The sequence below is a fragment of the Equus przewalskii genome, chromosome 18 (genome assembly GCF_037783145.1).
Source record: "Equus przewalskii isolate Varuska chromosome 18, EquPr2, whole genome shotgun sequence".
Lineage (NCBI taxonomy): Eukaryota > Metazoa > Chordata > Mammalia > Perissodactyla > Equidae > Equus > Equus przewalskii.
In genome coordinates this window covers 13,640,162-13,660,291 of record NC_091848.1, presented here as the reverse complement: position 1 = coordinate 13,660,291, position 20,130 = coordinate 13,640,162, and the positions used below count along the sequence as shown (strand labels likewise).

At 41.8% G+C, this 20,130-nt stretch overlaps 1 protein-coding gene across 5 annotated transcripts in view; it reads left to right on the top strand.

Annotated features, from left to right (window-relative positions):
* The window catches only part of PLD1 (phospholipase D1), a 201,844-nt gene that overhangs the window by 52,604 nt on the left and 129,110 nt on the right, over positions 1-20,130 (top strand). The window lies entirely within an intron of this gene.

Genomic DNA, 20,130 nt, shown 5'->3' with positions numbered 1-20,130 from the left:
GTGTGGCTACTGACAGCTAGTGGTGTGGTTTTGTGCCCAGGAACTGAACCCTGGCCACTGAAGCAGAGCACACCAAACTTTAACCACTAGGCCATCAGGGCTGGCTCCTAAATGTATTTTTATTTGCTAGCTGATAGTACTTCTAAAGTCACAGGTTTGGAAATTTTTAGAAGGTAGTGGAACTAATGATATACTCCCTATGGATTCAGACGTTGCCTCCATCATCAGTTCCCTAGGGATCTTTATAGGTCCTTTATAAATATCTGTGTGCCATTATCCAGGTGAATTAAGGTCCTGATACAGCCACAGCAAGCTGGTTTTGTTCTCCCCGAGTATAACACTTCTGTGATATTTTCCTTCTCAGACCTTCTTCCCTCCTGTCATTAAAATAAGTATCATTTTGGAGCTGGTCGAAACCACTGCCTTTCAAACTACTGTCCCTATGAATCACCTGGATATCTTGTGAAAATGCACATCCTGTTTCTGGGATGTGGCCAAGATTCTGCATTTCCAGCAAGCTTCGGGGTGATGCCTGTGCTCCGGGTCTACAGACCACACTTTGAGTAAGACGGATCTCAAGGTTTTTACTGTCAGTGCTTCCCGGGGAGACAGGTGGTGGGAAAGGCGAGCGATAAAACAAACATTAAATGGAAGCGCCTCATGTGTTCATTGATGACCGTCATGACTTTGCCAGGTCCCCAGCTGGGTTCAGAGAGGCAGCAGGGCACACTGATTAAGAACCTCGGGCCCCACAGTCCTCTCTGCCACCCAGCAGTTGAGTCACATGGGCACATTACTAGTCTCTCTAAACCTCAGTTTCTGAATTTGTGATGTGCAGATAATATGAAAAACTCCTTTATAAGGTTGTGATGATTAAATGATACAATGCATATAAAGTATTTAGTAAGTGCTTGCTAAATGTTAGCTATTAGTAGTAATAATTCAGAAAGCATTTATTGAACACCTACTACATACCTGCAATGTTAAGATAGGTATGTAAAGATTAAAACGCAACACTTTAATTTCAACAGAGATTGAATTGGTTTATTTGGAAGTCCCTGGAGATTTATTTAAGATTAGATTTAAACTTGTAACTCCAAGACCAGTACCCTTCCTGCCTAATTCTTTCCATATGCTCATGGGCTGTTTCTTATGATGTGTAGTCATGTTAAAGCAAACCTGGTTTTAAACAACTTTAATTAAGTGAAACCCATGCTCTGAGTCACAGTGGATTCAACATGTCCTAACTTTTAAAACCAAAAGTGAGTTATGTTTGGTTCATTGGGTATGCTTGAGTTATCTCTGAGGATAGAAATTAAAGGATAGGTTTTTGTTTTGTATCTTATCGGCTGAATTGTTTTTCTGATCAACCGGAACTGAGCGATGTGAAAGGATAGGTATAATCAATTTCTGTTCCGGTGGATCAAATTCTGAGCATACACCTGCCTTCCATTTCGGCATCTACCTTTTAAAGTGATTTCAAAAGGACCGTCTTTGCATGAACTAACTTGTTTTTCTAATACAGACTGAAAAATTTGCACCCTGCCTCTTTTCCAACAAGCACCCAGCACAGACACATGTGAGGAGCTCAGTATTCCTACTTTTCACTCATCTTTTGTACCTTTCTTTGGAATCCTGTCTTGAAAAGGAAATGACCACTGACCAGAATTTATCATTTCTTTACCTAATTGTTTCTCTAGTTACTGAGACTTGTGTGCTTTCTCTTTTCTTTTTTTTTGTGAGGAAGACTAGCCCTGAGCTAACACCTGTTGCTGATCTTCCTCTTTTTGCTTGAGGAACATTGTGGCTGAGCTACCCATCTTCCTTTATTTTGTATGTGGGATGCTGCCACAGCATGGCCCAGTGAGAAGTGCATAAGTCTGCATCTGGGATCCAAACCTGTGAATCCAGGCCACCAAAGTGGAGTGTGTGAACTTAACTATTACACTACTGGGCTGGCCCTTTGCATGCTTTTTCTGAGTTTAAAATAGTTCTTTTTGTGATACATATTTTGTAATTTTTTAAAAAGATTCTTGTTTGATGGAAACTCCCCAATGTGACTGTTGTGTTTGTGAAAACATCATAATCTTGCTGAGCAGAGTCTTAAAATAGTGAAAACAGTGGAATTAAAGCAATATTCAGTGTCGGCATTGACAGATTGCTTTCTTTGAGTGTTTCGACAATGTCTTTTTCCCTCATATTTTTGGTTATAGTAGCAATTTGTTTATTTTAGTCATAAGAAATGTGAAAGTGATTTTGGCTGCTGGTTATTCCTCTGTAGAATCAAGGAAGATTGCCGGCTCTTTCTTTGAGTATTGATGTATGTTGATTGATTTTTACGACTCTGCTTATTATTCCTGTGTCTTTCCAGATTTTTACAAAAATAGCTTCATTGGGATATAATTCACAAACCATAAAATTCACTCATTTAAGGTGTACAATTCAAAGGTTTTTAGTACATTTATAGAATTGTCTTGACAGATTTTTGCCAGTAAGTTTTTCTTTTCTCTTTCAACTCTGTCTGTCCAAACCCCTCCATATTACCATTCCTTTAATGAATTTTACTACTACTTACAGTTTGGGCAGATATAGCTGCCTTAACAGTGAATTCTCAGAAGCTCCCAACTTAAAGCACTTCCTGATTACATTGTGGCTTTTTATTAAGTTTTCATGAGTGCTGTTTTAAGGATGAATCAATAATCTGTCAACTATGCGCATGTCTCACTGAGCCTGGTCTGTTTCTCATTACTCCTCCCTCCTTCCTTCCCCCTAAACCTCTCCATCCACACACATCCAGTTTAGCCTGTTTACCTTAAATATTGCATTGTGTCTCAAATGTGACAGAACTGAACTCTGATGGTCCCATTAGGGTGTTAGTTTACACAGCTGAAATTCATCTGGAAATCATTGTGCACTGCAGTAACTTTATAAGAAGAGCAGAGCCAGTTTTCTGTTTAGCCCAGTATCTTTTTTTATTTGTGAAAGAGCACCATTGTTCAGCCGGGTAATAAAAAAAAAAAATAACCAATTGAGAGTGATGTTACTTATCCTACAAAATCCTCTTTGGGGCAGTCCCAACTTATTGTTATTGAATGCTTTTTAGCTCCAGACCTCCAGCATCAAAATCAGGGAATGGGATGTGGTGGGTGGAGGCTTTGGTATAAAATCTAAATGCCTTAACATCACCTGCCCTGTACCCTGTGCCCAGCTGCACTGCACCATTTTTCACTTCCTAAAACCTGCCATGGTTATGGAGATAAAATATAGTGGTCAGACTGAAGAGACTTGTAGGGTTTGGCAGGACTTAGTTGATTGGATAGGGAGAGTTAGGGAAAGAGAATTGCAAGGATGAGTTCCAGGATTTGGTTTATGCAGCTGGGCAGATGATGTTTCCAATTCATTCAGGAAGGAAACAAAGGAAGAGAAAATGTTTTGGGATTTGGAAGATGATGAATTCTTTTTTGAGCATATTAAGTTCACCTGATGGGGAAGTTCATAGGCAGTTGGATATATTGATCTCAAGCATAGGAAAAAGAACAAGACTGGAGACAGTTACTGAGAGCCTGGTAGACATGAGTGACCGGGAATACAGAGATGGCCTCTGCCGTCAGGGAGTCCCCAGTCATCCAGGGGAGACAGAGACCAAGTGGAAAGGAATGGACTCAATGGTGGATATCACCTGGGAACCATAGAAACATCAAGGAAAGGAAACACCAGCATGTACTGTAACCATTAAAATGAGTGAGAGTTGGGTCGAGTGGGAAAGAATGATTCTAGGACCCTGAAGAATACTAGCATATAAATGTTGAACAGAAGAAGAACAGCCTCAAAAAAGATTCCATCTCAGTGGCCAGAGAGGGAGGATGCCAACTAGGAGGGTGTAGGAACATGAAGCCAAGAGACTCTTAAGGAGAATGAAGTTAGGGCTATGTAACAGAAAGGTTAGGTGAGATAAGAATGGGGAGGAGTCCTCTGGACTGCATAGTATGCAGGAGGTTATGAACTTGGTGAAACCTGGTGGAGTGTAGAGGTGGAGGCCAGTTGCAGTGGGTTGAAGAATGAGGGAGGAGTGATGAAACCTAAGGAGCAAATACATAGCTTAAAAAGTTGGCCTTGAAAAGGGAATGAGATAGCTGGATAGGCTCAGGTGAGGTCGGAGTCTGTAAACACTAGTCCATGCAGCTGAATGCTTTTTCTGCACCCATGTTTAGAAACTTTGGGGAGGGGCCAAGAAGGCAGGTAGTTGGATTGGCCCAGGATTGGGTTTTTCTAGATGACTGCAACAGAAGGACAATGGGACAAGCGAGTAGAGATTTTCAGCAGGAGAGGAGTTAGAGTTGTGGATCGTGTGCTCTCAGCTGGATGCACAGGGCATGAGGCCTGGAAGGGGATGAGGGAGACTTCACAGCTTGTCGGAGATGCAGTAGTTGCCGGCTATCAAAGCTTCTTGGACACATGTTGCCTTCGCTCTGTTCTACCCCATAGTGTGATGACTTCCTGGTTTTCATAATGAGTAAGTCACAGGGCAGATCTGTAGCCATTTCATCATAAGCCCTAAATTTAAGATTTTTTCCAGGTTTTGGGGGAGGATGTGATGCCACTAATCATTTATGTTCATCCATCCCACCAAAGGACGGTAGAAGTGATGTGTCTATTTTTCTGGTTGTATTGTCTCCTTTTCTAGATTTACTTCTTTTGCTAAAATTAAACAATCCATTTATGTTCTCTTTAATAAGTAGTTTGGTTAGGCACGAGGCAAGCCGACTAGTTTCCAGGTGTCAGGTTTTGATGAGGAGAGTTTATAGACTATTGTGTACATCTGAATATGAAGGCAGTAGTTTATAGGGAATGTAGACAGCAGAGAATGTGAAGTTCAGGGGTCATAATTTGAGCCTCAGACCTGCCACTTACACAGTATGACTCCGGTTAGGTTCTTATTCATTTTGAATCATTGCTGCTTTAGCTGAAAAGACGGCTAAAAATAATACTGTTTACCCTGAGGATTATTAGGAAAATCAAATAAGATGTATATGTGAAAAATGCTTTGGAATCTGGAAAGCACTATAACTGTTGTTCTCTGTTTTGCCAATACTGTGAGCTGTTCTAAGTCTTATTCATATTCAATCTTTCCTTGTTTGGTCCACAGTCACTGAGAGCCCAGTAGACACAACAGACAGGATCTAGAGATGAACTCTCCCTTCAGGGAACTCAGAGTCTTCTAGAGCAGACAGAGGCTGTAGAAAAGACTGTTCTCCATGGACTCATCTAGATGTAGTTAAAGCACTGAGGAGAGGCATCTAAACCAGCTGGGAGGTCAGGGGAGGCTTCCTGGAGGAGGTGGTACCTGAGACAAGTCCGAATGAATGATAGGAGTTAATCAGGCAGAGAAGGAAATTGGAGGAAGGCAAAGCTGCAGAGGAGAAGCCTGTTGGAAGGCCGAGAGGTCAGAGAGCATGGGGCATGTTTGGTTCAGTCCAGCTGAGCAGGAAGTACAATACCTTCAAAATCTTGACTATGAAGTCACAGTGAGAAAGAAGTGATAGATAGAGGGGAACATACATGTAATTGAGATGCTTGAGAATGTTTTAAATGCTAATAGGAAAAATCCAAGCAAGCAGGAGAGGTTGATAAGGGAGTTGATTAATGGGGCTATGAGAGGAGGGTTGGAAAGAAGCGCAGGTGGGAGATAGGGGAGGTGGGAGAAGGGGCTGTCTTCGGGGGTCTTGGTGCAGAATGAGGCAAATACATAGGGTAAGATGAGGAATAATGAGACAGTTCTTTCCCCAAAGCCCCTCTTATCACAGTAAATATTTTGTATTCCCAGCACCCTGTGTGGTACTCAGCACGTTGTGGTTGCTCAATAAATACCTGCTGAGTGAATGACTGCTGAACTGCTGGAGAAACCCCACCAACAGCAGGACTGGAAAGCGAGATGTCTTGCCAGTCTGGCTGGCACATGCTGCCTCTCTCCAGTTCGCTGGGTTTGGCAGCCTGTCTTGCCGTTTGCCATGTCTTGTTAGCATTGATGTAATCCGTGGGCTTCTGATGCTCAGGGATGTTGCAGAGTCAGGTGTCACTAGAACAGTTCTAGTGACCAGAACAGGTGTCACTAGAACAGCTCTGTTCTTGACGACTTTCATGGGAGCGGTGGCGTCTTGAACAAGGACCAAACTAGTTTTTTCCCAGTGAGGCTGGCAGCCCGTCCACACCTGCTGAGCAGAGTCTGGCTGCAGCTGAGACAAAAGCGGTTTATCCTGCCTGTCTGGTCGTCCTTCTTACCCAATTTGGATGGGGTTCAATGCTGCATTATCCAGAAAGAATCTGCCCCTGAAACAGACTTGTGTGAGCATGCAGTGACAAAAGTGGCCTGAGTTCTAGTCTTGTCCCTGCTTTCTCTGTGTGAGCCAGGGCTTCTGTCTTCTCAGCGCATTGAAGGGGGTTGGGCCAAATGAATACTGAGACCATCAGGTGTAATAGATGTTACTGACCAGGTTTGCATCTATCGGTTTCATCAGTCTAAAGATTGTATCCTCAATTCTTACCCAGTGTCTGCCACCAAATACATGTGCCAGATGGGTTAAATGGATTGGATTGCGTTAGCTTCTGTTTCTTCTCAGATACACACACACACACACACACACACACACACACACACATCACACACTCACACACTTAAATACACACAGAGGAAAATAGTGCCCATTGATGGTGTAATTCACTTTCTTCATTCAATTCATTTCTTCCCAGCAAATGCTAAAGATGGGAGAGAGACCAGACTTGATTTCTCTCAGGGATGGCATGGAGCTTAACGACGTGCAGAGGTTAGAAGAATTAGGAGGCTGTATCCTGGCTCAGAGGAGAGAGTGGACTGTGATCACATGGCGATGCTAGCCATGGAAGGGGATTGAGAGTCTGGACACAAGTTCAATGCATTGTCACCTGGGTCCCCAAGGAGCTCATAGCTCAGTAAGAGTGAAAGAGTCGCCAAGAGATAACTTCACTTTAGCAAAAAAAGTTGGATTTGTATGATGGAGACCAAAGGAATGACAAATGCACTGAGTTTTTTACTTTCCACAATTTGTTGGCTTTTAGCAAACATGTCTGTTACCAGGTTTTACTTTTTCACTTCACTTGGCTAGAGTATCAATGTTTGATTATGGGCCTTTCCTGTTAATGATACTCATAGTAACAGTGGTATTTATACTACTATGTATTGAGTTCTTTACATCAGGTACTAGGTTAAGTACTTTATATGTAGTATTCTCCCATCATATTAGATATGATTAGCCTTATTCTACAGATGAGAATACTGAGGCTCAGAAAGGCCCAGAGTACTGCAAGTAAAGCAAGAGGTTACTAGTTGCAAGACTGATAAATGGCAGAGCCAGGATTAAGAGGCCCTGTTCTTAACCCAGGTGGCCACTCAAGGTCTGTACATTGGTTGCAGATAAGCCAAAGGAGTGAGTAAGGATGGATTGGGGGTTGAAGGTGGGGATCTGGTGACAAGGTGGATTCAAACCCAGTGGATTCAAAGTTCTCATCTAATTTTTGATTGACTAGTATTTTTTTTACCCAGCAAAGAGTTTTGAATGCTTACTATGTACATCTGTGGGGATGACCCAGCTTCCTGTCCCCCAGAGTTTATAATATGACAGAGGACATGAGGCATGCCCGCAAAGCTCTGAGATATGAGTGCCACTAAAGACTTAGAAACCAAGTGGCGTGAAGCTTAGTCAAGGGAGATGTTACCTGTGCCTTTGGGAGATGGGTGGGGGAGAGCCAGGAAAGGTTTAGTGAGAGGGGGTGTGGAAGTTGTCCTCAGGCCGAGAAGTGGAGGTGGGGGTATTTAAAGTGACAGGAGAAGGAGCATGGGTTGGGGAAGGACCAGGGCCAACTGTACACCTTGGCGCATAATTATAAATTGAACTCTCATGGAACTGCTACTCAGGTAAAGAAGCAGACCTGTGCAGCCACTCCAGAAGCTGGTCCCACATGCCCCATCTGAGTGCCAACCCTCTGATCCCCAAAGCAATTGCTGTCCTTGTGTTTCTTCATAGTTTTATCACCTGAGTGCTCATCCCTAGACACTAGCGTTTAATCTTGCCTGTTTTATCATTTTCTCGTTTGAGATGTATTTTGAGCCGCTCTTAATCTACAGGTTCCCTTGTATGCTTTTCGTTTCCTTCTAATTTTTCTGTTGAAGAACCCAGGCCTGGGCTTTGCTGATGGCATCATCATGGTGCTGTTCAACGTGTCCCCCATCCTCTGTATTTCCTGTGAATTGGCAGCTGGATCCAGAGGCCTGGTCAAACTCAGGCTCCATCCCTCGGACCAGCTTGACCAGACAGTAGTGAATGAGTATAGCTTGAGTAGGAGGTTGGGCTGTAAAGGCATTTTGAGGCCACATTGGAAAGTGCCTTGAATAGTGGACTTGGGTGTGGTCTAGCTGTGTGTGTGGGTGTGGGGGTGTGTGTGTGTATGTGTAGGTGGCAGGGGGCAGGGAGACTCCAGAGAGCCAACTTTTTAGGTTTTTGAGCCAAGGAAAGCATCTTAACAGGTATCCTTCTACTTACCTGTGTAGAAGTGACTCTATTGATCATGATGATGAAAGAGTGAACTAATCAGTATGAAATCTTGAAATAATATGTGATGGTTGGTTGTCATTTTCTGTGTACTAGGATGTATATATAAATAGTACTGTGATATATTATAAGGTTGGTAAGAATTTCCTATAAATACTTTACAAGTAAAACTATGTAATAGAGGGATGGTAAGTTCATAATATAAATACTTTTGTGAGCATTATAAATATTATAATAATAGATCTAGGGGGAAACTGAGTCTTAAATCAAGAAGTGTGAAAGGAACAAATCTATGAAGGAAGAAATCTAAGAAAGTTATTGAAAGAGAGGGAGATTTGTACTTATTTTGCTTAAGGAAATCCCAAAATACTCACTGTTTTTCCAAATGGCTTACTGAAAACTGCTACTGCTAGTAGAATTTAAATAGGGCAGTGGTCTCACAAGTATTATTTCTTACAGTCTTGAGAAACTTGTCAGCTTCATTATTTACCTTGTTTTCCTTTCTAAAAGTAAGAAGGCCAGTTTATAGTAATAGCAGCTAACATGTACATGGCACTTACTTTGGGCCAGGTATTATTTTCAGCATTTTGTGTGTCAGCTAATGTAATCCTCACAACAAGCCAGTAAGGTAGGCGTTATTACTCTCCCCATTTTATAGATTGGGAAATTGAGGCACATAAAGGTTAAGTTACTTGACCAGGTTTACACAGCTAGTAAGTGGTGGAATGGAAATTCAAACTCAGGTAGCCATTCGACTCCACTTACGCGGCTTCTCAACTAGAATCAGGTGGTGGTTGGGCCAGTGGCTCTGGTGTTTCCCAAGTTAGGAGGCTGCATATCTGTTTTCAGTCTGAAATATATGCTGTTCTTCATTTCACTAGGATTCGGGTTTGAACCCTGGCCCCACTGCACACTATACCTGAATGACCCGGCCCAGGGCCCCTCTCCTCTCCTCTTTGAGCCTCAGTTTACTCACCTCTGCAGTGGAGACGACAATAATACCTCCTTTATAGAGTGTTCTGAAGATCCAATAAGATCAAGTATAGGAGAATGTGTTAGAAGTAAAATGCTATGTATTGGTTATAATTTTAAGAATATTTCTTTTTATCTGTACTTCCATATTTTTTGAGGAATTTGTGAAATGTTTCATTATATTTTAAATGCTTGGACTCTTAGAATACAGAAAGGGACTTTCTGATTTGAAGAGTTAGATTACCTGGTGCTAAGGAGGGGAAATTTTCAAACGGCTACATTAGGGCTTTCTCGTTTTAAAAGTTTAAATGAAGCAATTTTAATAGCTCCTCCAGGAAGGCAAAAGCAAATATAACTTCGGTTTTGATGACTGTTTTTCTCTTACCTGAGCATCACTACCATTCATAGTGGAAACCCCCACTTTGTAAAGAAGAGCCATGGAGCATCATGGCCCTACTTGGAGAGTTAATTTATTCACCTCAAGAGGCCAGATTTACTTTCAGTTCCTGTATGACCCCATTTAACTTCATCTTTTTACTGGATGTTGAACTAATCCTCAAGCATAGTCATCATTTGTGTAGGCCAACTGTTGACTGCAAGGGGAATCGGTTGGAGTCTGCAAATACATATGCTTTTCCAAGGGTGGGTGAGGGACAGTGGGGGGCAAGACACTTCGAAGGACCTCGCATATTGCCCCATTGGGGGTCACCAGGATCTGCTGAATTTAGAAAGAATAGTGAATTTTATTGGTTTGCAAGGAATGCAAAGGTCATTAACCAGGATTGGATTTAAGGACATTACTAAAATGTCATTTATATTTGGTAAGAGTTTTTTTTTATTATTATTTGTTTTAAATGAAATATTTTAAAAATAGAGATGAATATTTAGGAAATTTTTAAAAACCCTATGTACCTATAGCATCTAGATTGAACAAATTTTATCATTTAGACTTGTATCCTTCTGATTCCAAATAAGAGAGAAAGAAGATGTTACTGGTATGTTGTCCTCTTTGTATCCCTTCTTAATTGCATTCTTTCCCACCCTCTTTGCCTAAAGGTAACCACTCTTCTGACGTTGTTGTATATTATTTCTTTGATTGCTTTGTGTATTATACTTCTGTGTATGTTTATGTTAATAGGCAACATACAGGATTGTTCTTTTTTTTAATTCTAAACAAAAGCTGGCTTTTTTTCACTAAAGTTTGTGTTGAGATTTATTCGTGTTGATACATGTAGTTCTGATTCACTTATTTTTTCTGCTGTATAATATTTCATTGAAAGCATAATTCATTTATCCATTCTCTGATAAATAGACGTTTTGGTTGTCCAGTTTCCTTTACTGTGAACAGTGCTTCAGTGCCCATTCGTATATCTGTTCTCTTATACCCCCACGGATGAGTGTCTCTGTGAATAAGCTTAGAGGAAGAATTGATGGGCAGTAGGTTACACCATCTTCGAGTTTATTAGATACTATTAAATTGCATACCAAAAGATTATTTCGGGGGGCCGGCCTGGTGGCGCAGCAGTTAAGTGCGCACGTTCTGCTTTGGTGGCCTGGGGTCGCTGGTTCGGATCCCAGGTGCGGACATGGCACCGCTTGGCACGCCATGCTGTGGTAGGCATCCCACATATAAAGTAGAGGAAGATAGGCACGGATGTTAGCTCAGGGCCAGTCTTCCTCAGAGAAAAGAGGAGGATTAACAGCAGTTAGCTCAGGGCTAATCCTCCTCAAAAAAAAAGATTATTTCGACCCACACTTCTACTAAGAGAATTTCATTACTTCACTGATACATTTCATTTCAGACTTGCAAAAATGTTACCAATCCGATGGATTTGAAAAAATATTTTTGTTGTTTTAATATGACTTCCCTGATTAGTGGAAAGGTTAAGCATGGTAAAGGTTTACTGGGAATTTAGAGTTTGTCTTTTGTGAATTGCCTATATATATATACCCCTGACCTATTTTCTCTTGAGTTTTAGATCTTTTTCTTATGTATTTAGTTTAGGAGTTCTTTATGTATTCTATGTGTGTCTTCTTCACATCTGGGCTTGTCATTTAATTTTGCTATTTGCCTAAGAGAAGTTTTAAATTTTAGTGTTGTTGAATTTATTAGCTTTCCCTTTATGGTTCGTGCTTTTTATGTTTTGTTAAGATTCCTTCCTGACCTTGAGGTCATAAAGACGTATTTCTATATTTTATTGTAAAGGTTTAAATTTTTGTTATTCATACTTAGGACTTTAATCCACATGGAAATTATTCCTATGGGAACTGTGGCTAGAGAACTAATTTGGTTGTATATTTCTTCATGAATTTCCAGCAGTCCCAGCATTGTTTGTTGAAGAGTTCATTCTTTCTTCACTAAATTTTTTTCACGCCACTTTTGTCATACACGAAGAACCCATACATGCATAGGTTTGTTTTGGGGTCTCTATTTGGTTCTACTTGTCTGTCTGTTTCTGTGCCAATACTGTACTGTTTTAATTTCTCCAACATTATGATAATTCCTTTTTCTTCTTCTTCTTCTCCCCAAAGTCCCCCATACATATTGTATTCTAGTTGTGGGTCCTTCTAGTTCTGCTATGTGGGACGCCGCCTCAGCATGGCTTGATGAGTGGTACTAGGTCCACGCCCAGGACCCAAACCAGTGAAACCCAGAGCCGCCGAAGCGGAGCACACAAACTTAACCACTTGGCCACGGGGCCGGCCCCTCTAATAATTCTTGATATCTGGTTGGACAAGTCTTATCTGCTTGTTCTTAGTTCTTTTCTGTTATGAATTTTAGGATCATATTGTCAAGTTTTGTGAGAAATTCTTTGGAATTTGAATTAGTAGATTAGTTTGGGGAAAGGAACATAATCATTTATTCAGTTCCATATTTATTGAGCTTGTGGATGTTGTTTCACTATTTTATGGCCTTTGTTTGTTTCTCATGAGAGTGTAATGGTCATTACTATGGTTCTCCTGAATGTAATAAGTCATTTTTCTCTGGCTGCTTTTAAGATTTTCTTTCTTTATACTTGAGCAGCTTGACTTTACTGTGTCTAGGTGTGATTTTCTTTGTATTTATTCCAGCTTGGGATTCACCAGACTTCTTCAATCTGTAAATTTATTTCAGTAAATTAGATAAATTTTTTTGCCATTATTTCCTCAAATATTTTTTTCTGCCTCATTTTCTCACTAGCCTGTTCTTCTGGGACTCACATGAATGTGAGATCTTTTGATATTATTGTATAGGTCACTAAGACTCTGTTCAATTTTTAGAAATCTTTCTTCCCCTTTGTCTGTTCTTCAGATTGGATCATTTCTATTGATCTGTCTTCAAGTTCACTGACTCTTTCTGTCATTGTCTTTTTGATGTTAAGCCCATCCTGTGAATTTTTCTTTTTTTCTACTGAGATTTTCATTCATCAGAAACATATTTTCCTTCACATCCTTGAGCATGTTATAATAATTGCTTTAAAATCCTTGTCCTTCTCAGCTAATTTCAGTGTTGCAGGGTGGCTCTCCATTGAGACCCTGAAGCATTTTCTCTTCAGAACAGATCACATTTTTCTGTTTCTTCTATGTCTAATAATTTTATGTGACATCGTAACATATATGGCAGAGATTCTGGATTCAGTTATGTTCCTTTCAAGAGTTTTGCTGTTTGTTTTTGTTTTTATTTTTATGAGTAGGCAGTTAATTAGGGTGGACTCCTACTCCAGACTCTGTATTTCCTGTGGTGGGCAGCAGCGGAAATCTCTGCTGAAGTCGTTTTAGTACCGTCTGAGTTGCTTTGGAGCATGCCCCATGCCTGCATGGTTCAAGGGTCAGACTCTGCAGAATTTGGTGCTCCCCGTGTGTAGCTTTCTCCTTTCCAGGATTTCACACTTCACTTTTCAGCTGTTGTGATTGCCATGAAACCTGTTCTCTGTTTCTTCAAGCCAGTAAGGTGATGGATTTTCTATCTGATTGAGCCTGCCCATAGACAAAAACAGTGCCATTCCTTTCGTCCAAATGTTGATTCCCTTCCAGTTTCTGCTTCCTTTCAGTTGTTCTACAGGCAGGTATTTTTTTTAAAATGTTTATTTTCATTGGAAATTATTTATTTATTTATTTATTTGAGGAAGATTAGCCCTGAGCTAACTACTGCCGGTCCTCCTCTTTTTTGCTGAGGAAGACTGGCCTTGAACTAACATCTGTGCCCATCTTCCTCTACTTTATATGTGGGACGCCTACCACAGCATGGCATGCCAAGTGGTGCCATGTCCGCACCTGGGACCCGAACCGGCGAACCCTGGGCCACCGAGAAGTGGAACGTGTGCACTTAACCGCTGCGCCACCAGGCCGGCCCCTACAGGCAGTTATTTTTTATATTTTGTCCAGAATTTATAGTCATTTCTATGGGATGGCTGATCTAATAGGAGTTAAACCTCCATTACTGAAAGCCGGATGTTGTCATCCGGATAATTTTTATATAAAGTTTCTCATTTTGTAGTTACCACAATTCCACGCAGTTGCTTTTCAGGGCTGCTGGATAGACTTCTTCTAATCTCTTTTAAACAGAGAGTGTAGCTCTTTGAGGCTTTAGGGTTTTTGTAGGAGTCTCAATTCTAGGCCCCTGCCCCCCACAGTCCTGGGATCATGTCTCCTAACAATCACATGGCCACAGAAAAGTAATCACAGGTCCTTTATCCAAGATCAAAACCCTCGGAGCCCCTTCAGCTTCAGTGCCAGTAAACTCACCTACCTTTAATTTGGTTCATCATTCTTGGAAACTGGAGACTTTCCTTCATTATTGTTTTTGTTGCTGCTGCCTCTGCTTTTATCCTTGACTGAGTCTTTTCAAAAGCGATTACAATTTATTCAGCAATTCTGTGTCTCTAGTGGGAAAGGGGCATCTACGTTAGTTGAATCCATGTTGTTTCTAGATGTTTGTAGCAGTGTTTTTTATAGTGGGCAACTCCAGAACATCCCCAGGATACAACTCAGGCTGCTAATCCCTGTATTCAGGAGGGAACCGAGCTCTTGTATAGCTATATGGACTTTGGGGAGAGGTCTAGTAGCTCCTAGAATAGCTGAGGGTGTGGGAGCAACTAACATTACTTCAGCATCCACTATAGACCAAGTTGTTAGCCACTCACTTTATATCATTTAATTCTTACAATTCCTTACTTGAATAGTATTATCTCCACTTTATACATTAGGAATTTGAGACTTAAAGAGCTATAAGTAACTTGTTTCAGCATAAGGAGAGACAGAATTCAAACTTTTTGGCTCAAAATCACATACCCTCCATGATACTCTGCTGCCTCAAAAACATTTTTTGTGGGTATATAAATGGATAAGGCTTTGCTCTGTTTGCCAGGAGTCATGAGAAAATCTGAGAGCTCATTAGCACAGGAGAACGTCTGGAGGAGTTTATCCAAGTGCGTTTGCCAGCTTCATTCTTCTCATAGGTGAAATTCATGGATTATCCTTGAAAACACTCTCCATGCTGCCTAAACTCACACTAACAGAGGCTCTTTGCCCAATCCTTTGGAGGGAAGTGAAAAAAAAAAAAAGAATCGTAGAATTTTAGACAGCTGGAAAGAATTTTAATGATAAACAAAGTCTGTATGAGGGCACGTAAGTTCTTCTAGCTAAATGGGGCTGCCACCGTAGACGCAAAGATCTGTTTTAAGAAAAAGAGGCAACCATAGTAGAAGTGATTATATTAAAACCCTTGAATTAATAGCTTCTTGATCAACATGTGTTCTTATCAAAAAGCAACATTATATTCAATAAAAAAATCTTTATTTAATATTCTGAGCCAGTGAAACAAAATTCTTCCTGGAGTCATTTTTTCATTTATGCTTTTTTGTGTGTGTATGAGGAAGATTGGCACAGAGCTAACATCTGTTACCAATCTCCCCCTTTTTTTTCTCCCCAAAATCCCAGTCCTAGTTGTGGGTCATTCTAGTTCTTCTATGTGGGGTCCCGCCACAGCATGGCTTGATGAGTGGTGTGTAGGTCTGCACCTGGGATCTGGACCCACAAACCCTGGGCTACTGAAGTGGAGCACACAAACTTAACCACTCTGCCACAGGGCTGGCCCCTCCTAAAGTCATTGTAATAGAGATTAACTCTATCATGGAAAAAATATGTGTTTTGTTCATATACTGTTCACCCACTCAATCGTTGGTGGGCTAAGTCTCCTGTAGTGAGAAAAATGTTTATATCACTTTACTTAGCATCGTTTGTCAGCAGAATAAACTGTTCCTATAAATTCACGTGCAGTTAGCTCCCTCACTCAGAGACCCATCACAACCGCGTGCTGTTCTATTCTTGGCCATAAAAAAAGTGAGTATTCATTTAACATCGAAGGATGTTGTTTTTAGAAGTCTTCCCACAGTTTTTAGCAACGTTAATTACCCTTCTTTTTATAAAGAAGCATTTTCCCTTTGGGATCTTTATTGATTTAAGTCAATCCAGTGGTTGTACAAAGTCTCTCACTCATCACACCTAATAAACTTATTAACAAACTTTGGAATCAAGAGAGGCCGTCCCCTGTCTTCAAATACAAATATTCGTGTGCACATCGTCATTCACAGAGGCAGGGGCAAAGCTGACTTACATGTTGGCTCAGAATCCTCATCTACATACCCTTGGCATTTGGGGTAAGTTTTTCTCTCCTGTTTGGGGTCACTTAGAATATGTTGTTTTCTCCAATGCTGAAAGAGGAGCTTTTCTTATAGTAGTGTGTCTGTTGAAAAGTCCTAAATACAGACCACTGCTTATGAATTTCAGTTTTTAGATGAGGAAACTGAGTCCTCAAGTGACTTTGTCCAGCTTAGTCAAGGCAAAAACCCAGGAGCAAACTGTGCAGGCAGTTGACTCCCATCAGGTTGCTGTGTGACCTTGAGCAAGTCACTTAACCTGTCTGTGTCCTCAGTTTCCTTGTGTATAAAAAGGGGGATGAGAACAGGATCCTCTTGCAGGGCTGTTGTGAGGGCAGGTTCAGTTAATGCATGCAAAGCACCTGGATCACTGCCTGGCACTCAGAAAGCACTATGCAAGTTTTCTTTTTATTGTTACTGTTAACTTGAGCACAGAGTGGATTTCTGCAGGAGGCAGGATGCTTCAGAGTTTCATGCTGGTTCCAGCGTGATCCTAGCCCAAGTTTCCTGGATCCTAGAGCCTGACGTAAGGTAGTCTTTACTGGGGGCAGCGAAAGAGACGGGAGAAGAGAAGAGAGGCAGGGAAGCATACGAGGGGGTGCGTTACCTGGCTAGCTGCGGCTTCCCAGATATCAGCCAGCTGCTTGGTCACATAGGACAGCTTCCTGATTGGCTTAGTGGTACACCATGCTCAGCACAGTCAGGTGAGGAGGAGAGGGAGAGGCGTGCATCTCCCAGCTCCTCCACACCCTATTCTCACAGGCGGTACAGCTTGCTTCCTCATGCCCCCTGCCCCCCCCCCCCCACACACACACACACATAACTCCTGAGGAAGCCAGGTTCCAGCCCCTGGGGCAGCATTTTCTCTGACTTCAGAAGGCTCAGGATGAGCCACTGCTTCTGTGGGTCTGGCCAGAGATGGGTGGAGCCAAGGTGCTGGAGCCGTGTTAGCTCCTGCCAGGCTAGACCATGGCGGGTGTACTGAAGCCCTGCCCTCAGCCAGGAGGAAGCCAGGATGGCTGGTGGCGTTTGGAGAAGAGGTGAGAGTGGAGGTGACGGGAATCTCCACTGAGCCAGTGCAGAGGCCAAGGGAGGCAGGTGGGACGGAGCCATCAGGGTGTCCCCTGCACTGGGACCAGCCCCACCACTGACCACTGCACAGGCTGGGTCAGCTGCTGTGACTCCACATCCTTGATTCTCAATGAGATTGTTGTGAGGATTAGAAGTGATACATGTAATGTGCCTTGAGTGCTTGGCCCAGAGACGGCACTCAGTAAATGACAGGTAATATTTTCCTATCCACCTGTATTTGCAGTAGATATCAATTTCCCGTAGCACTCGTGTTTGCCTCAGAAATAAAACATCTGTTGAATTCAAAGATACGACTGAGATGAACTAGAAGAAGCTGGTACTACTACAAAGAGGTTAACATTTAACCCTAGGCCATGTCGAAGGAAGTGACTAAGAAAACTCACGGCAGAGAACTGAGGCGATGCAAGGAGGTCAAAGGATTCAGGGAAAACCATGAGAACCACAAAGTGATTTTCATGCTAAAAGTTACTTCATGTAATTGTGGATTTGTTTTTGCTTTTAGCTAGGGGAAAGAGAGAGAACATGGTTTCCAATTCCTGTTCTGTAGACAGAGGGAGTCCAGCTTATTGAGCACTGTCGTCTCCAATCTTGACACCTCAGAGAGAAGACCACACAGGAAGCTTCGCGACCAGGTTGCTGTCTTAGTTGCTATGACTTCAGCAGCCTATCTATTTCTTGCATGGTATACTCCTCTCAGGGGTCCTTTCAGTCGGAAGGCCTTGACATCTGAGCGTATCTGTGGTATGTGAGGGAAGTGATGTCTCCTTGTGGCATTCACCAGATAACCTGGAGCAGTCAGGTTTCTCTGTAGACAGCTCACTGAATCAGTCATTTAATTAACAAATATTTATTGAGCAGGTGCTCAGCAAGCTGTCGGTGGTGAACAGTCACGGCTCTCATCTCCCTGCCTCCTGCCCTCAGGAGTGGGAAGATGGACACGTCAGCACATCAGCGTATGATTGCAGCTCCGTGGACAGGGCTTCTTAGCCTAAGGGTCTTGAACAGACGTCCATGAACCTATGAAAATATGTGCAAAATACTTGGCATGAGCATCTGTTTATTTTTTCCGGGGGCTGGGAATTCATAGGTTTTATCAAAGTCACAAAGGGGACTGGACCCAAAAGGGAACAGGAGCCACTGCAGTGGACACAAGTGCACAGTGCTATGAGGGTGTAAAGAGAGTAGTGTGTAACCAGCTGGGGAGAGGAGGCGCTGAGGCCAGGCAGACGTGCAAGGAAAAGGAAGGGCATTCAGTGGGTCTGACTGGTTAATGCCTTTGGTGATTGGTTTTGCCGGGGAAGGCTTACTGGTTTCTCCACAGCTGCTGTAGTTGAGTCCAGGATTCAGACTGGTTGAATGGGAGAGCCCCATTCTTAGAGTAGCCCAGCCACGAAGGCAGCTGCTCGTGGTGTGTTAGTTTGGGGAGCTAAATAAGAGATGAGAGGTAGGGAATTTCCTAGCCTGTCAGCCCCAAAAGTGCTGAGATGAAAGAAACTCTCCTAAGATTATTTTTTTATGGGTACTCTTCTAATAGATTTAAAGATAGTATCAGTGACCTAGATTCCCTTCATCTGTAGATGTATGTGCATTGTCACACTGGCCTGGCACAGCTTCCTAAGGTAGGAAGTGTAGGTGGTACTGTTTCCATTTATAGAGGAGATGCTGAAACCCTGGAGGCTGTTAGTTGCCAGGTTACAGTGATAAGGATAAAATGAACCTAGGTCATCAGACCTGTCCCCCGCACCACTGACATTTAATTATCTGTCCTAGGCTCATAATAAGCCCTCCATTGACATTTGGGCAACTGATGTTCCTTTTAAAAAATTCGAAGATCCATGTAACCATCAAGAGTTAGTTTTTTGATATGTTATTTTCTCAAAATATATAGTCTGGAATGTAAAATATGATAATATCGTTTACTTTATTCAAAGTCAGTTAAACTCAAAACATATTTATCCAAGGCTTACTGTGTCACTAGAGATTGAATTTAGTACTTGAATCCACATTGATGATTTTTGCGTTTCAGGAAGTATCAAGTCAGTTCTGTACAAATCATTGCTGTGTAATGTGTTCTGGGAGGTTATGTAGTGTCGATCCGCCAATTAATTTCACCATAAAGAAAAATGGGAAAACAAGAAATCCCTGTGACTGTTTAGTTTTAAATGATCTAATTATAATTCATTTCACATTCATACATTATGATATGATTTTTGTTCAGAAATTCATTGCATTTATTTCTCTTGGTAAGCACAAATAACGTACTGAAAAAACATGGGGGAATTTTGCCTGTTGTTAGAAAGGAAGCAAGGAGTAAATCACGGTTATCTTCACGGAATGAATGTTGAGCTTTCGTTGTTATTGTTCCTTTGTGAATTGTTTTGTTCTAAGAGTGTGTAACGTCAGGAGTACAAGTCTTCCAGTGTCCATCCCTCCTGCCACCCCTAGTCCCACCTCTGTCTGGTTAAGTAGCTGGACTTTGAAGTCAGATCAGGCAGGGGCGGGTCCAGCTCCATCGTTTCCCAGCGATGTGGCCCTGGGCAAGTTGCCCACCCTTGCTAAGCTTCTCATCTTAAAAATGGGGGTAACAATGGGCCGCAGCTCCTGAGCTTGTTGTGAGGATTCAGTGAGATGGTGCAATTAATCTTGTACGTGCCTGGTGTATAGTACATATTCAGCAAATATTAGCTAAGTTAATATTTATTTTAATACTAATAGTTATAGTTGATAAATGTTTATCTGGAAAGGAAACTATCTGCTCCCTTTGATGTTCTACTTCTTAATCGTGTTGAAAATTAAGATCAGAAGAAAACTCTTAATTTCTTTGATCTCATCACTGAATTACTGGA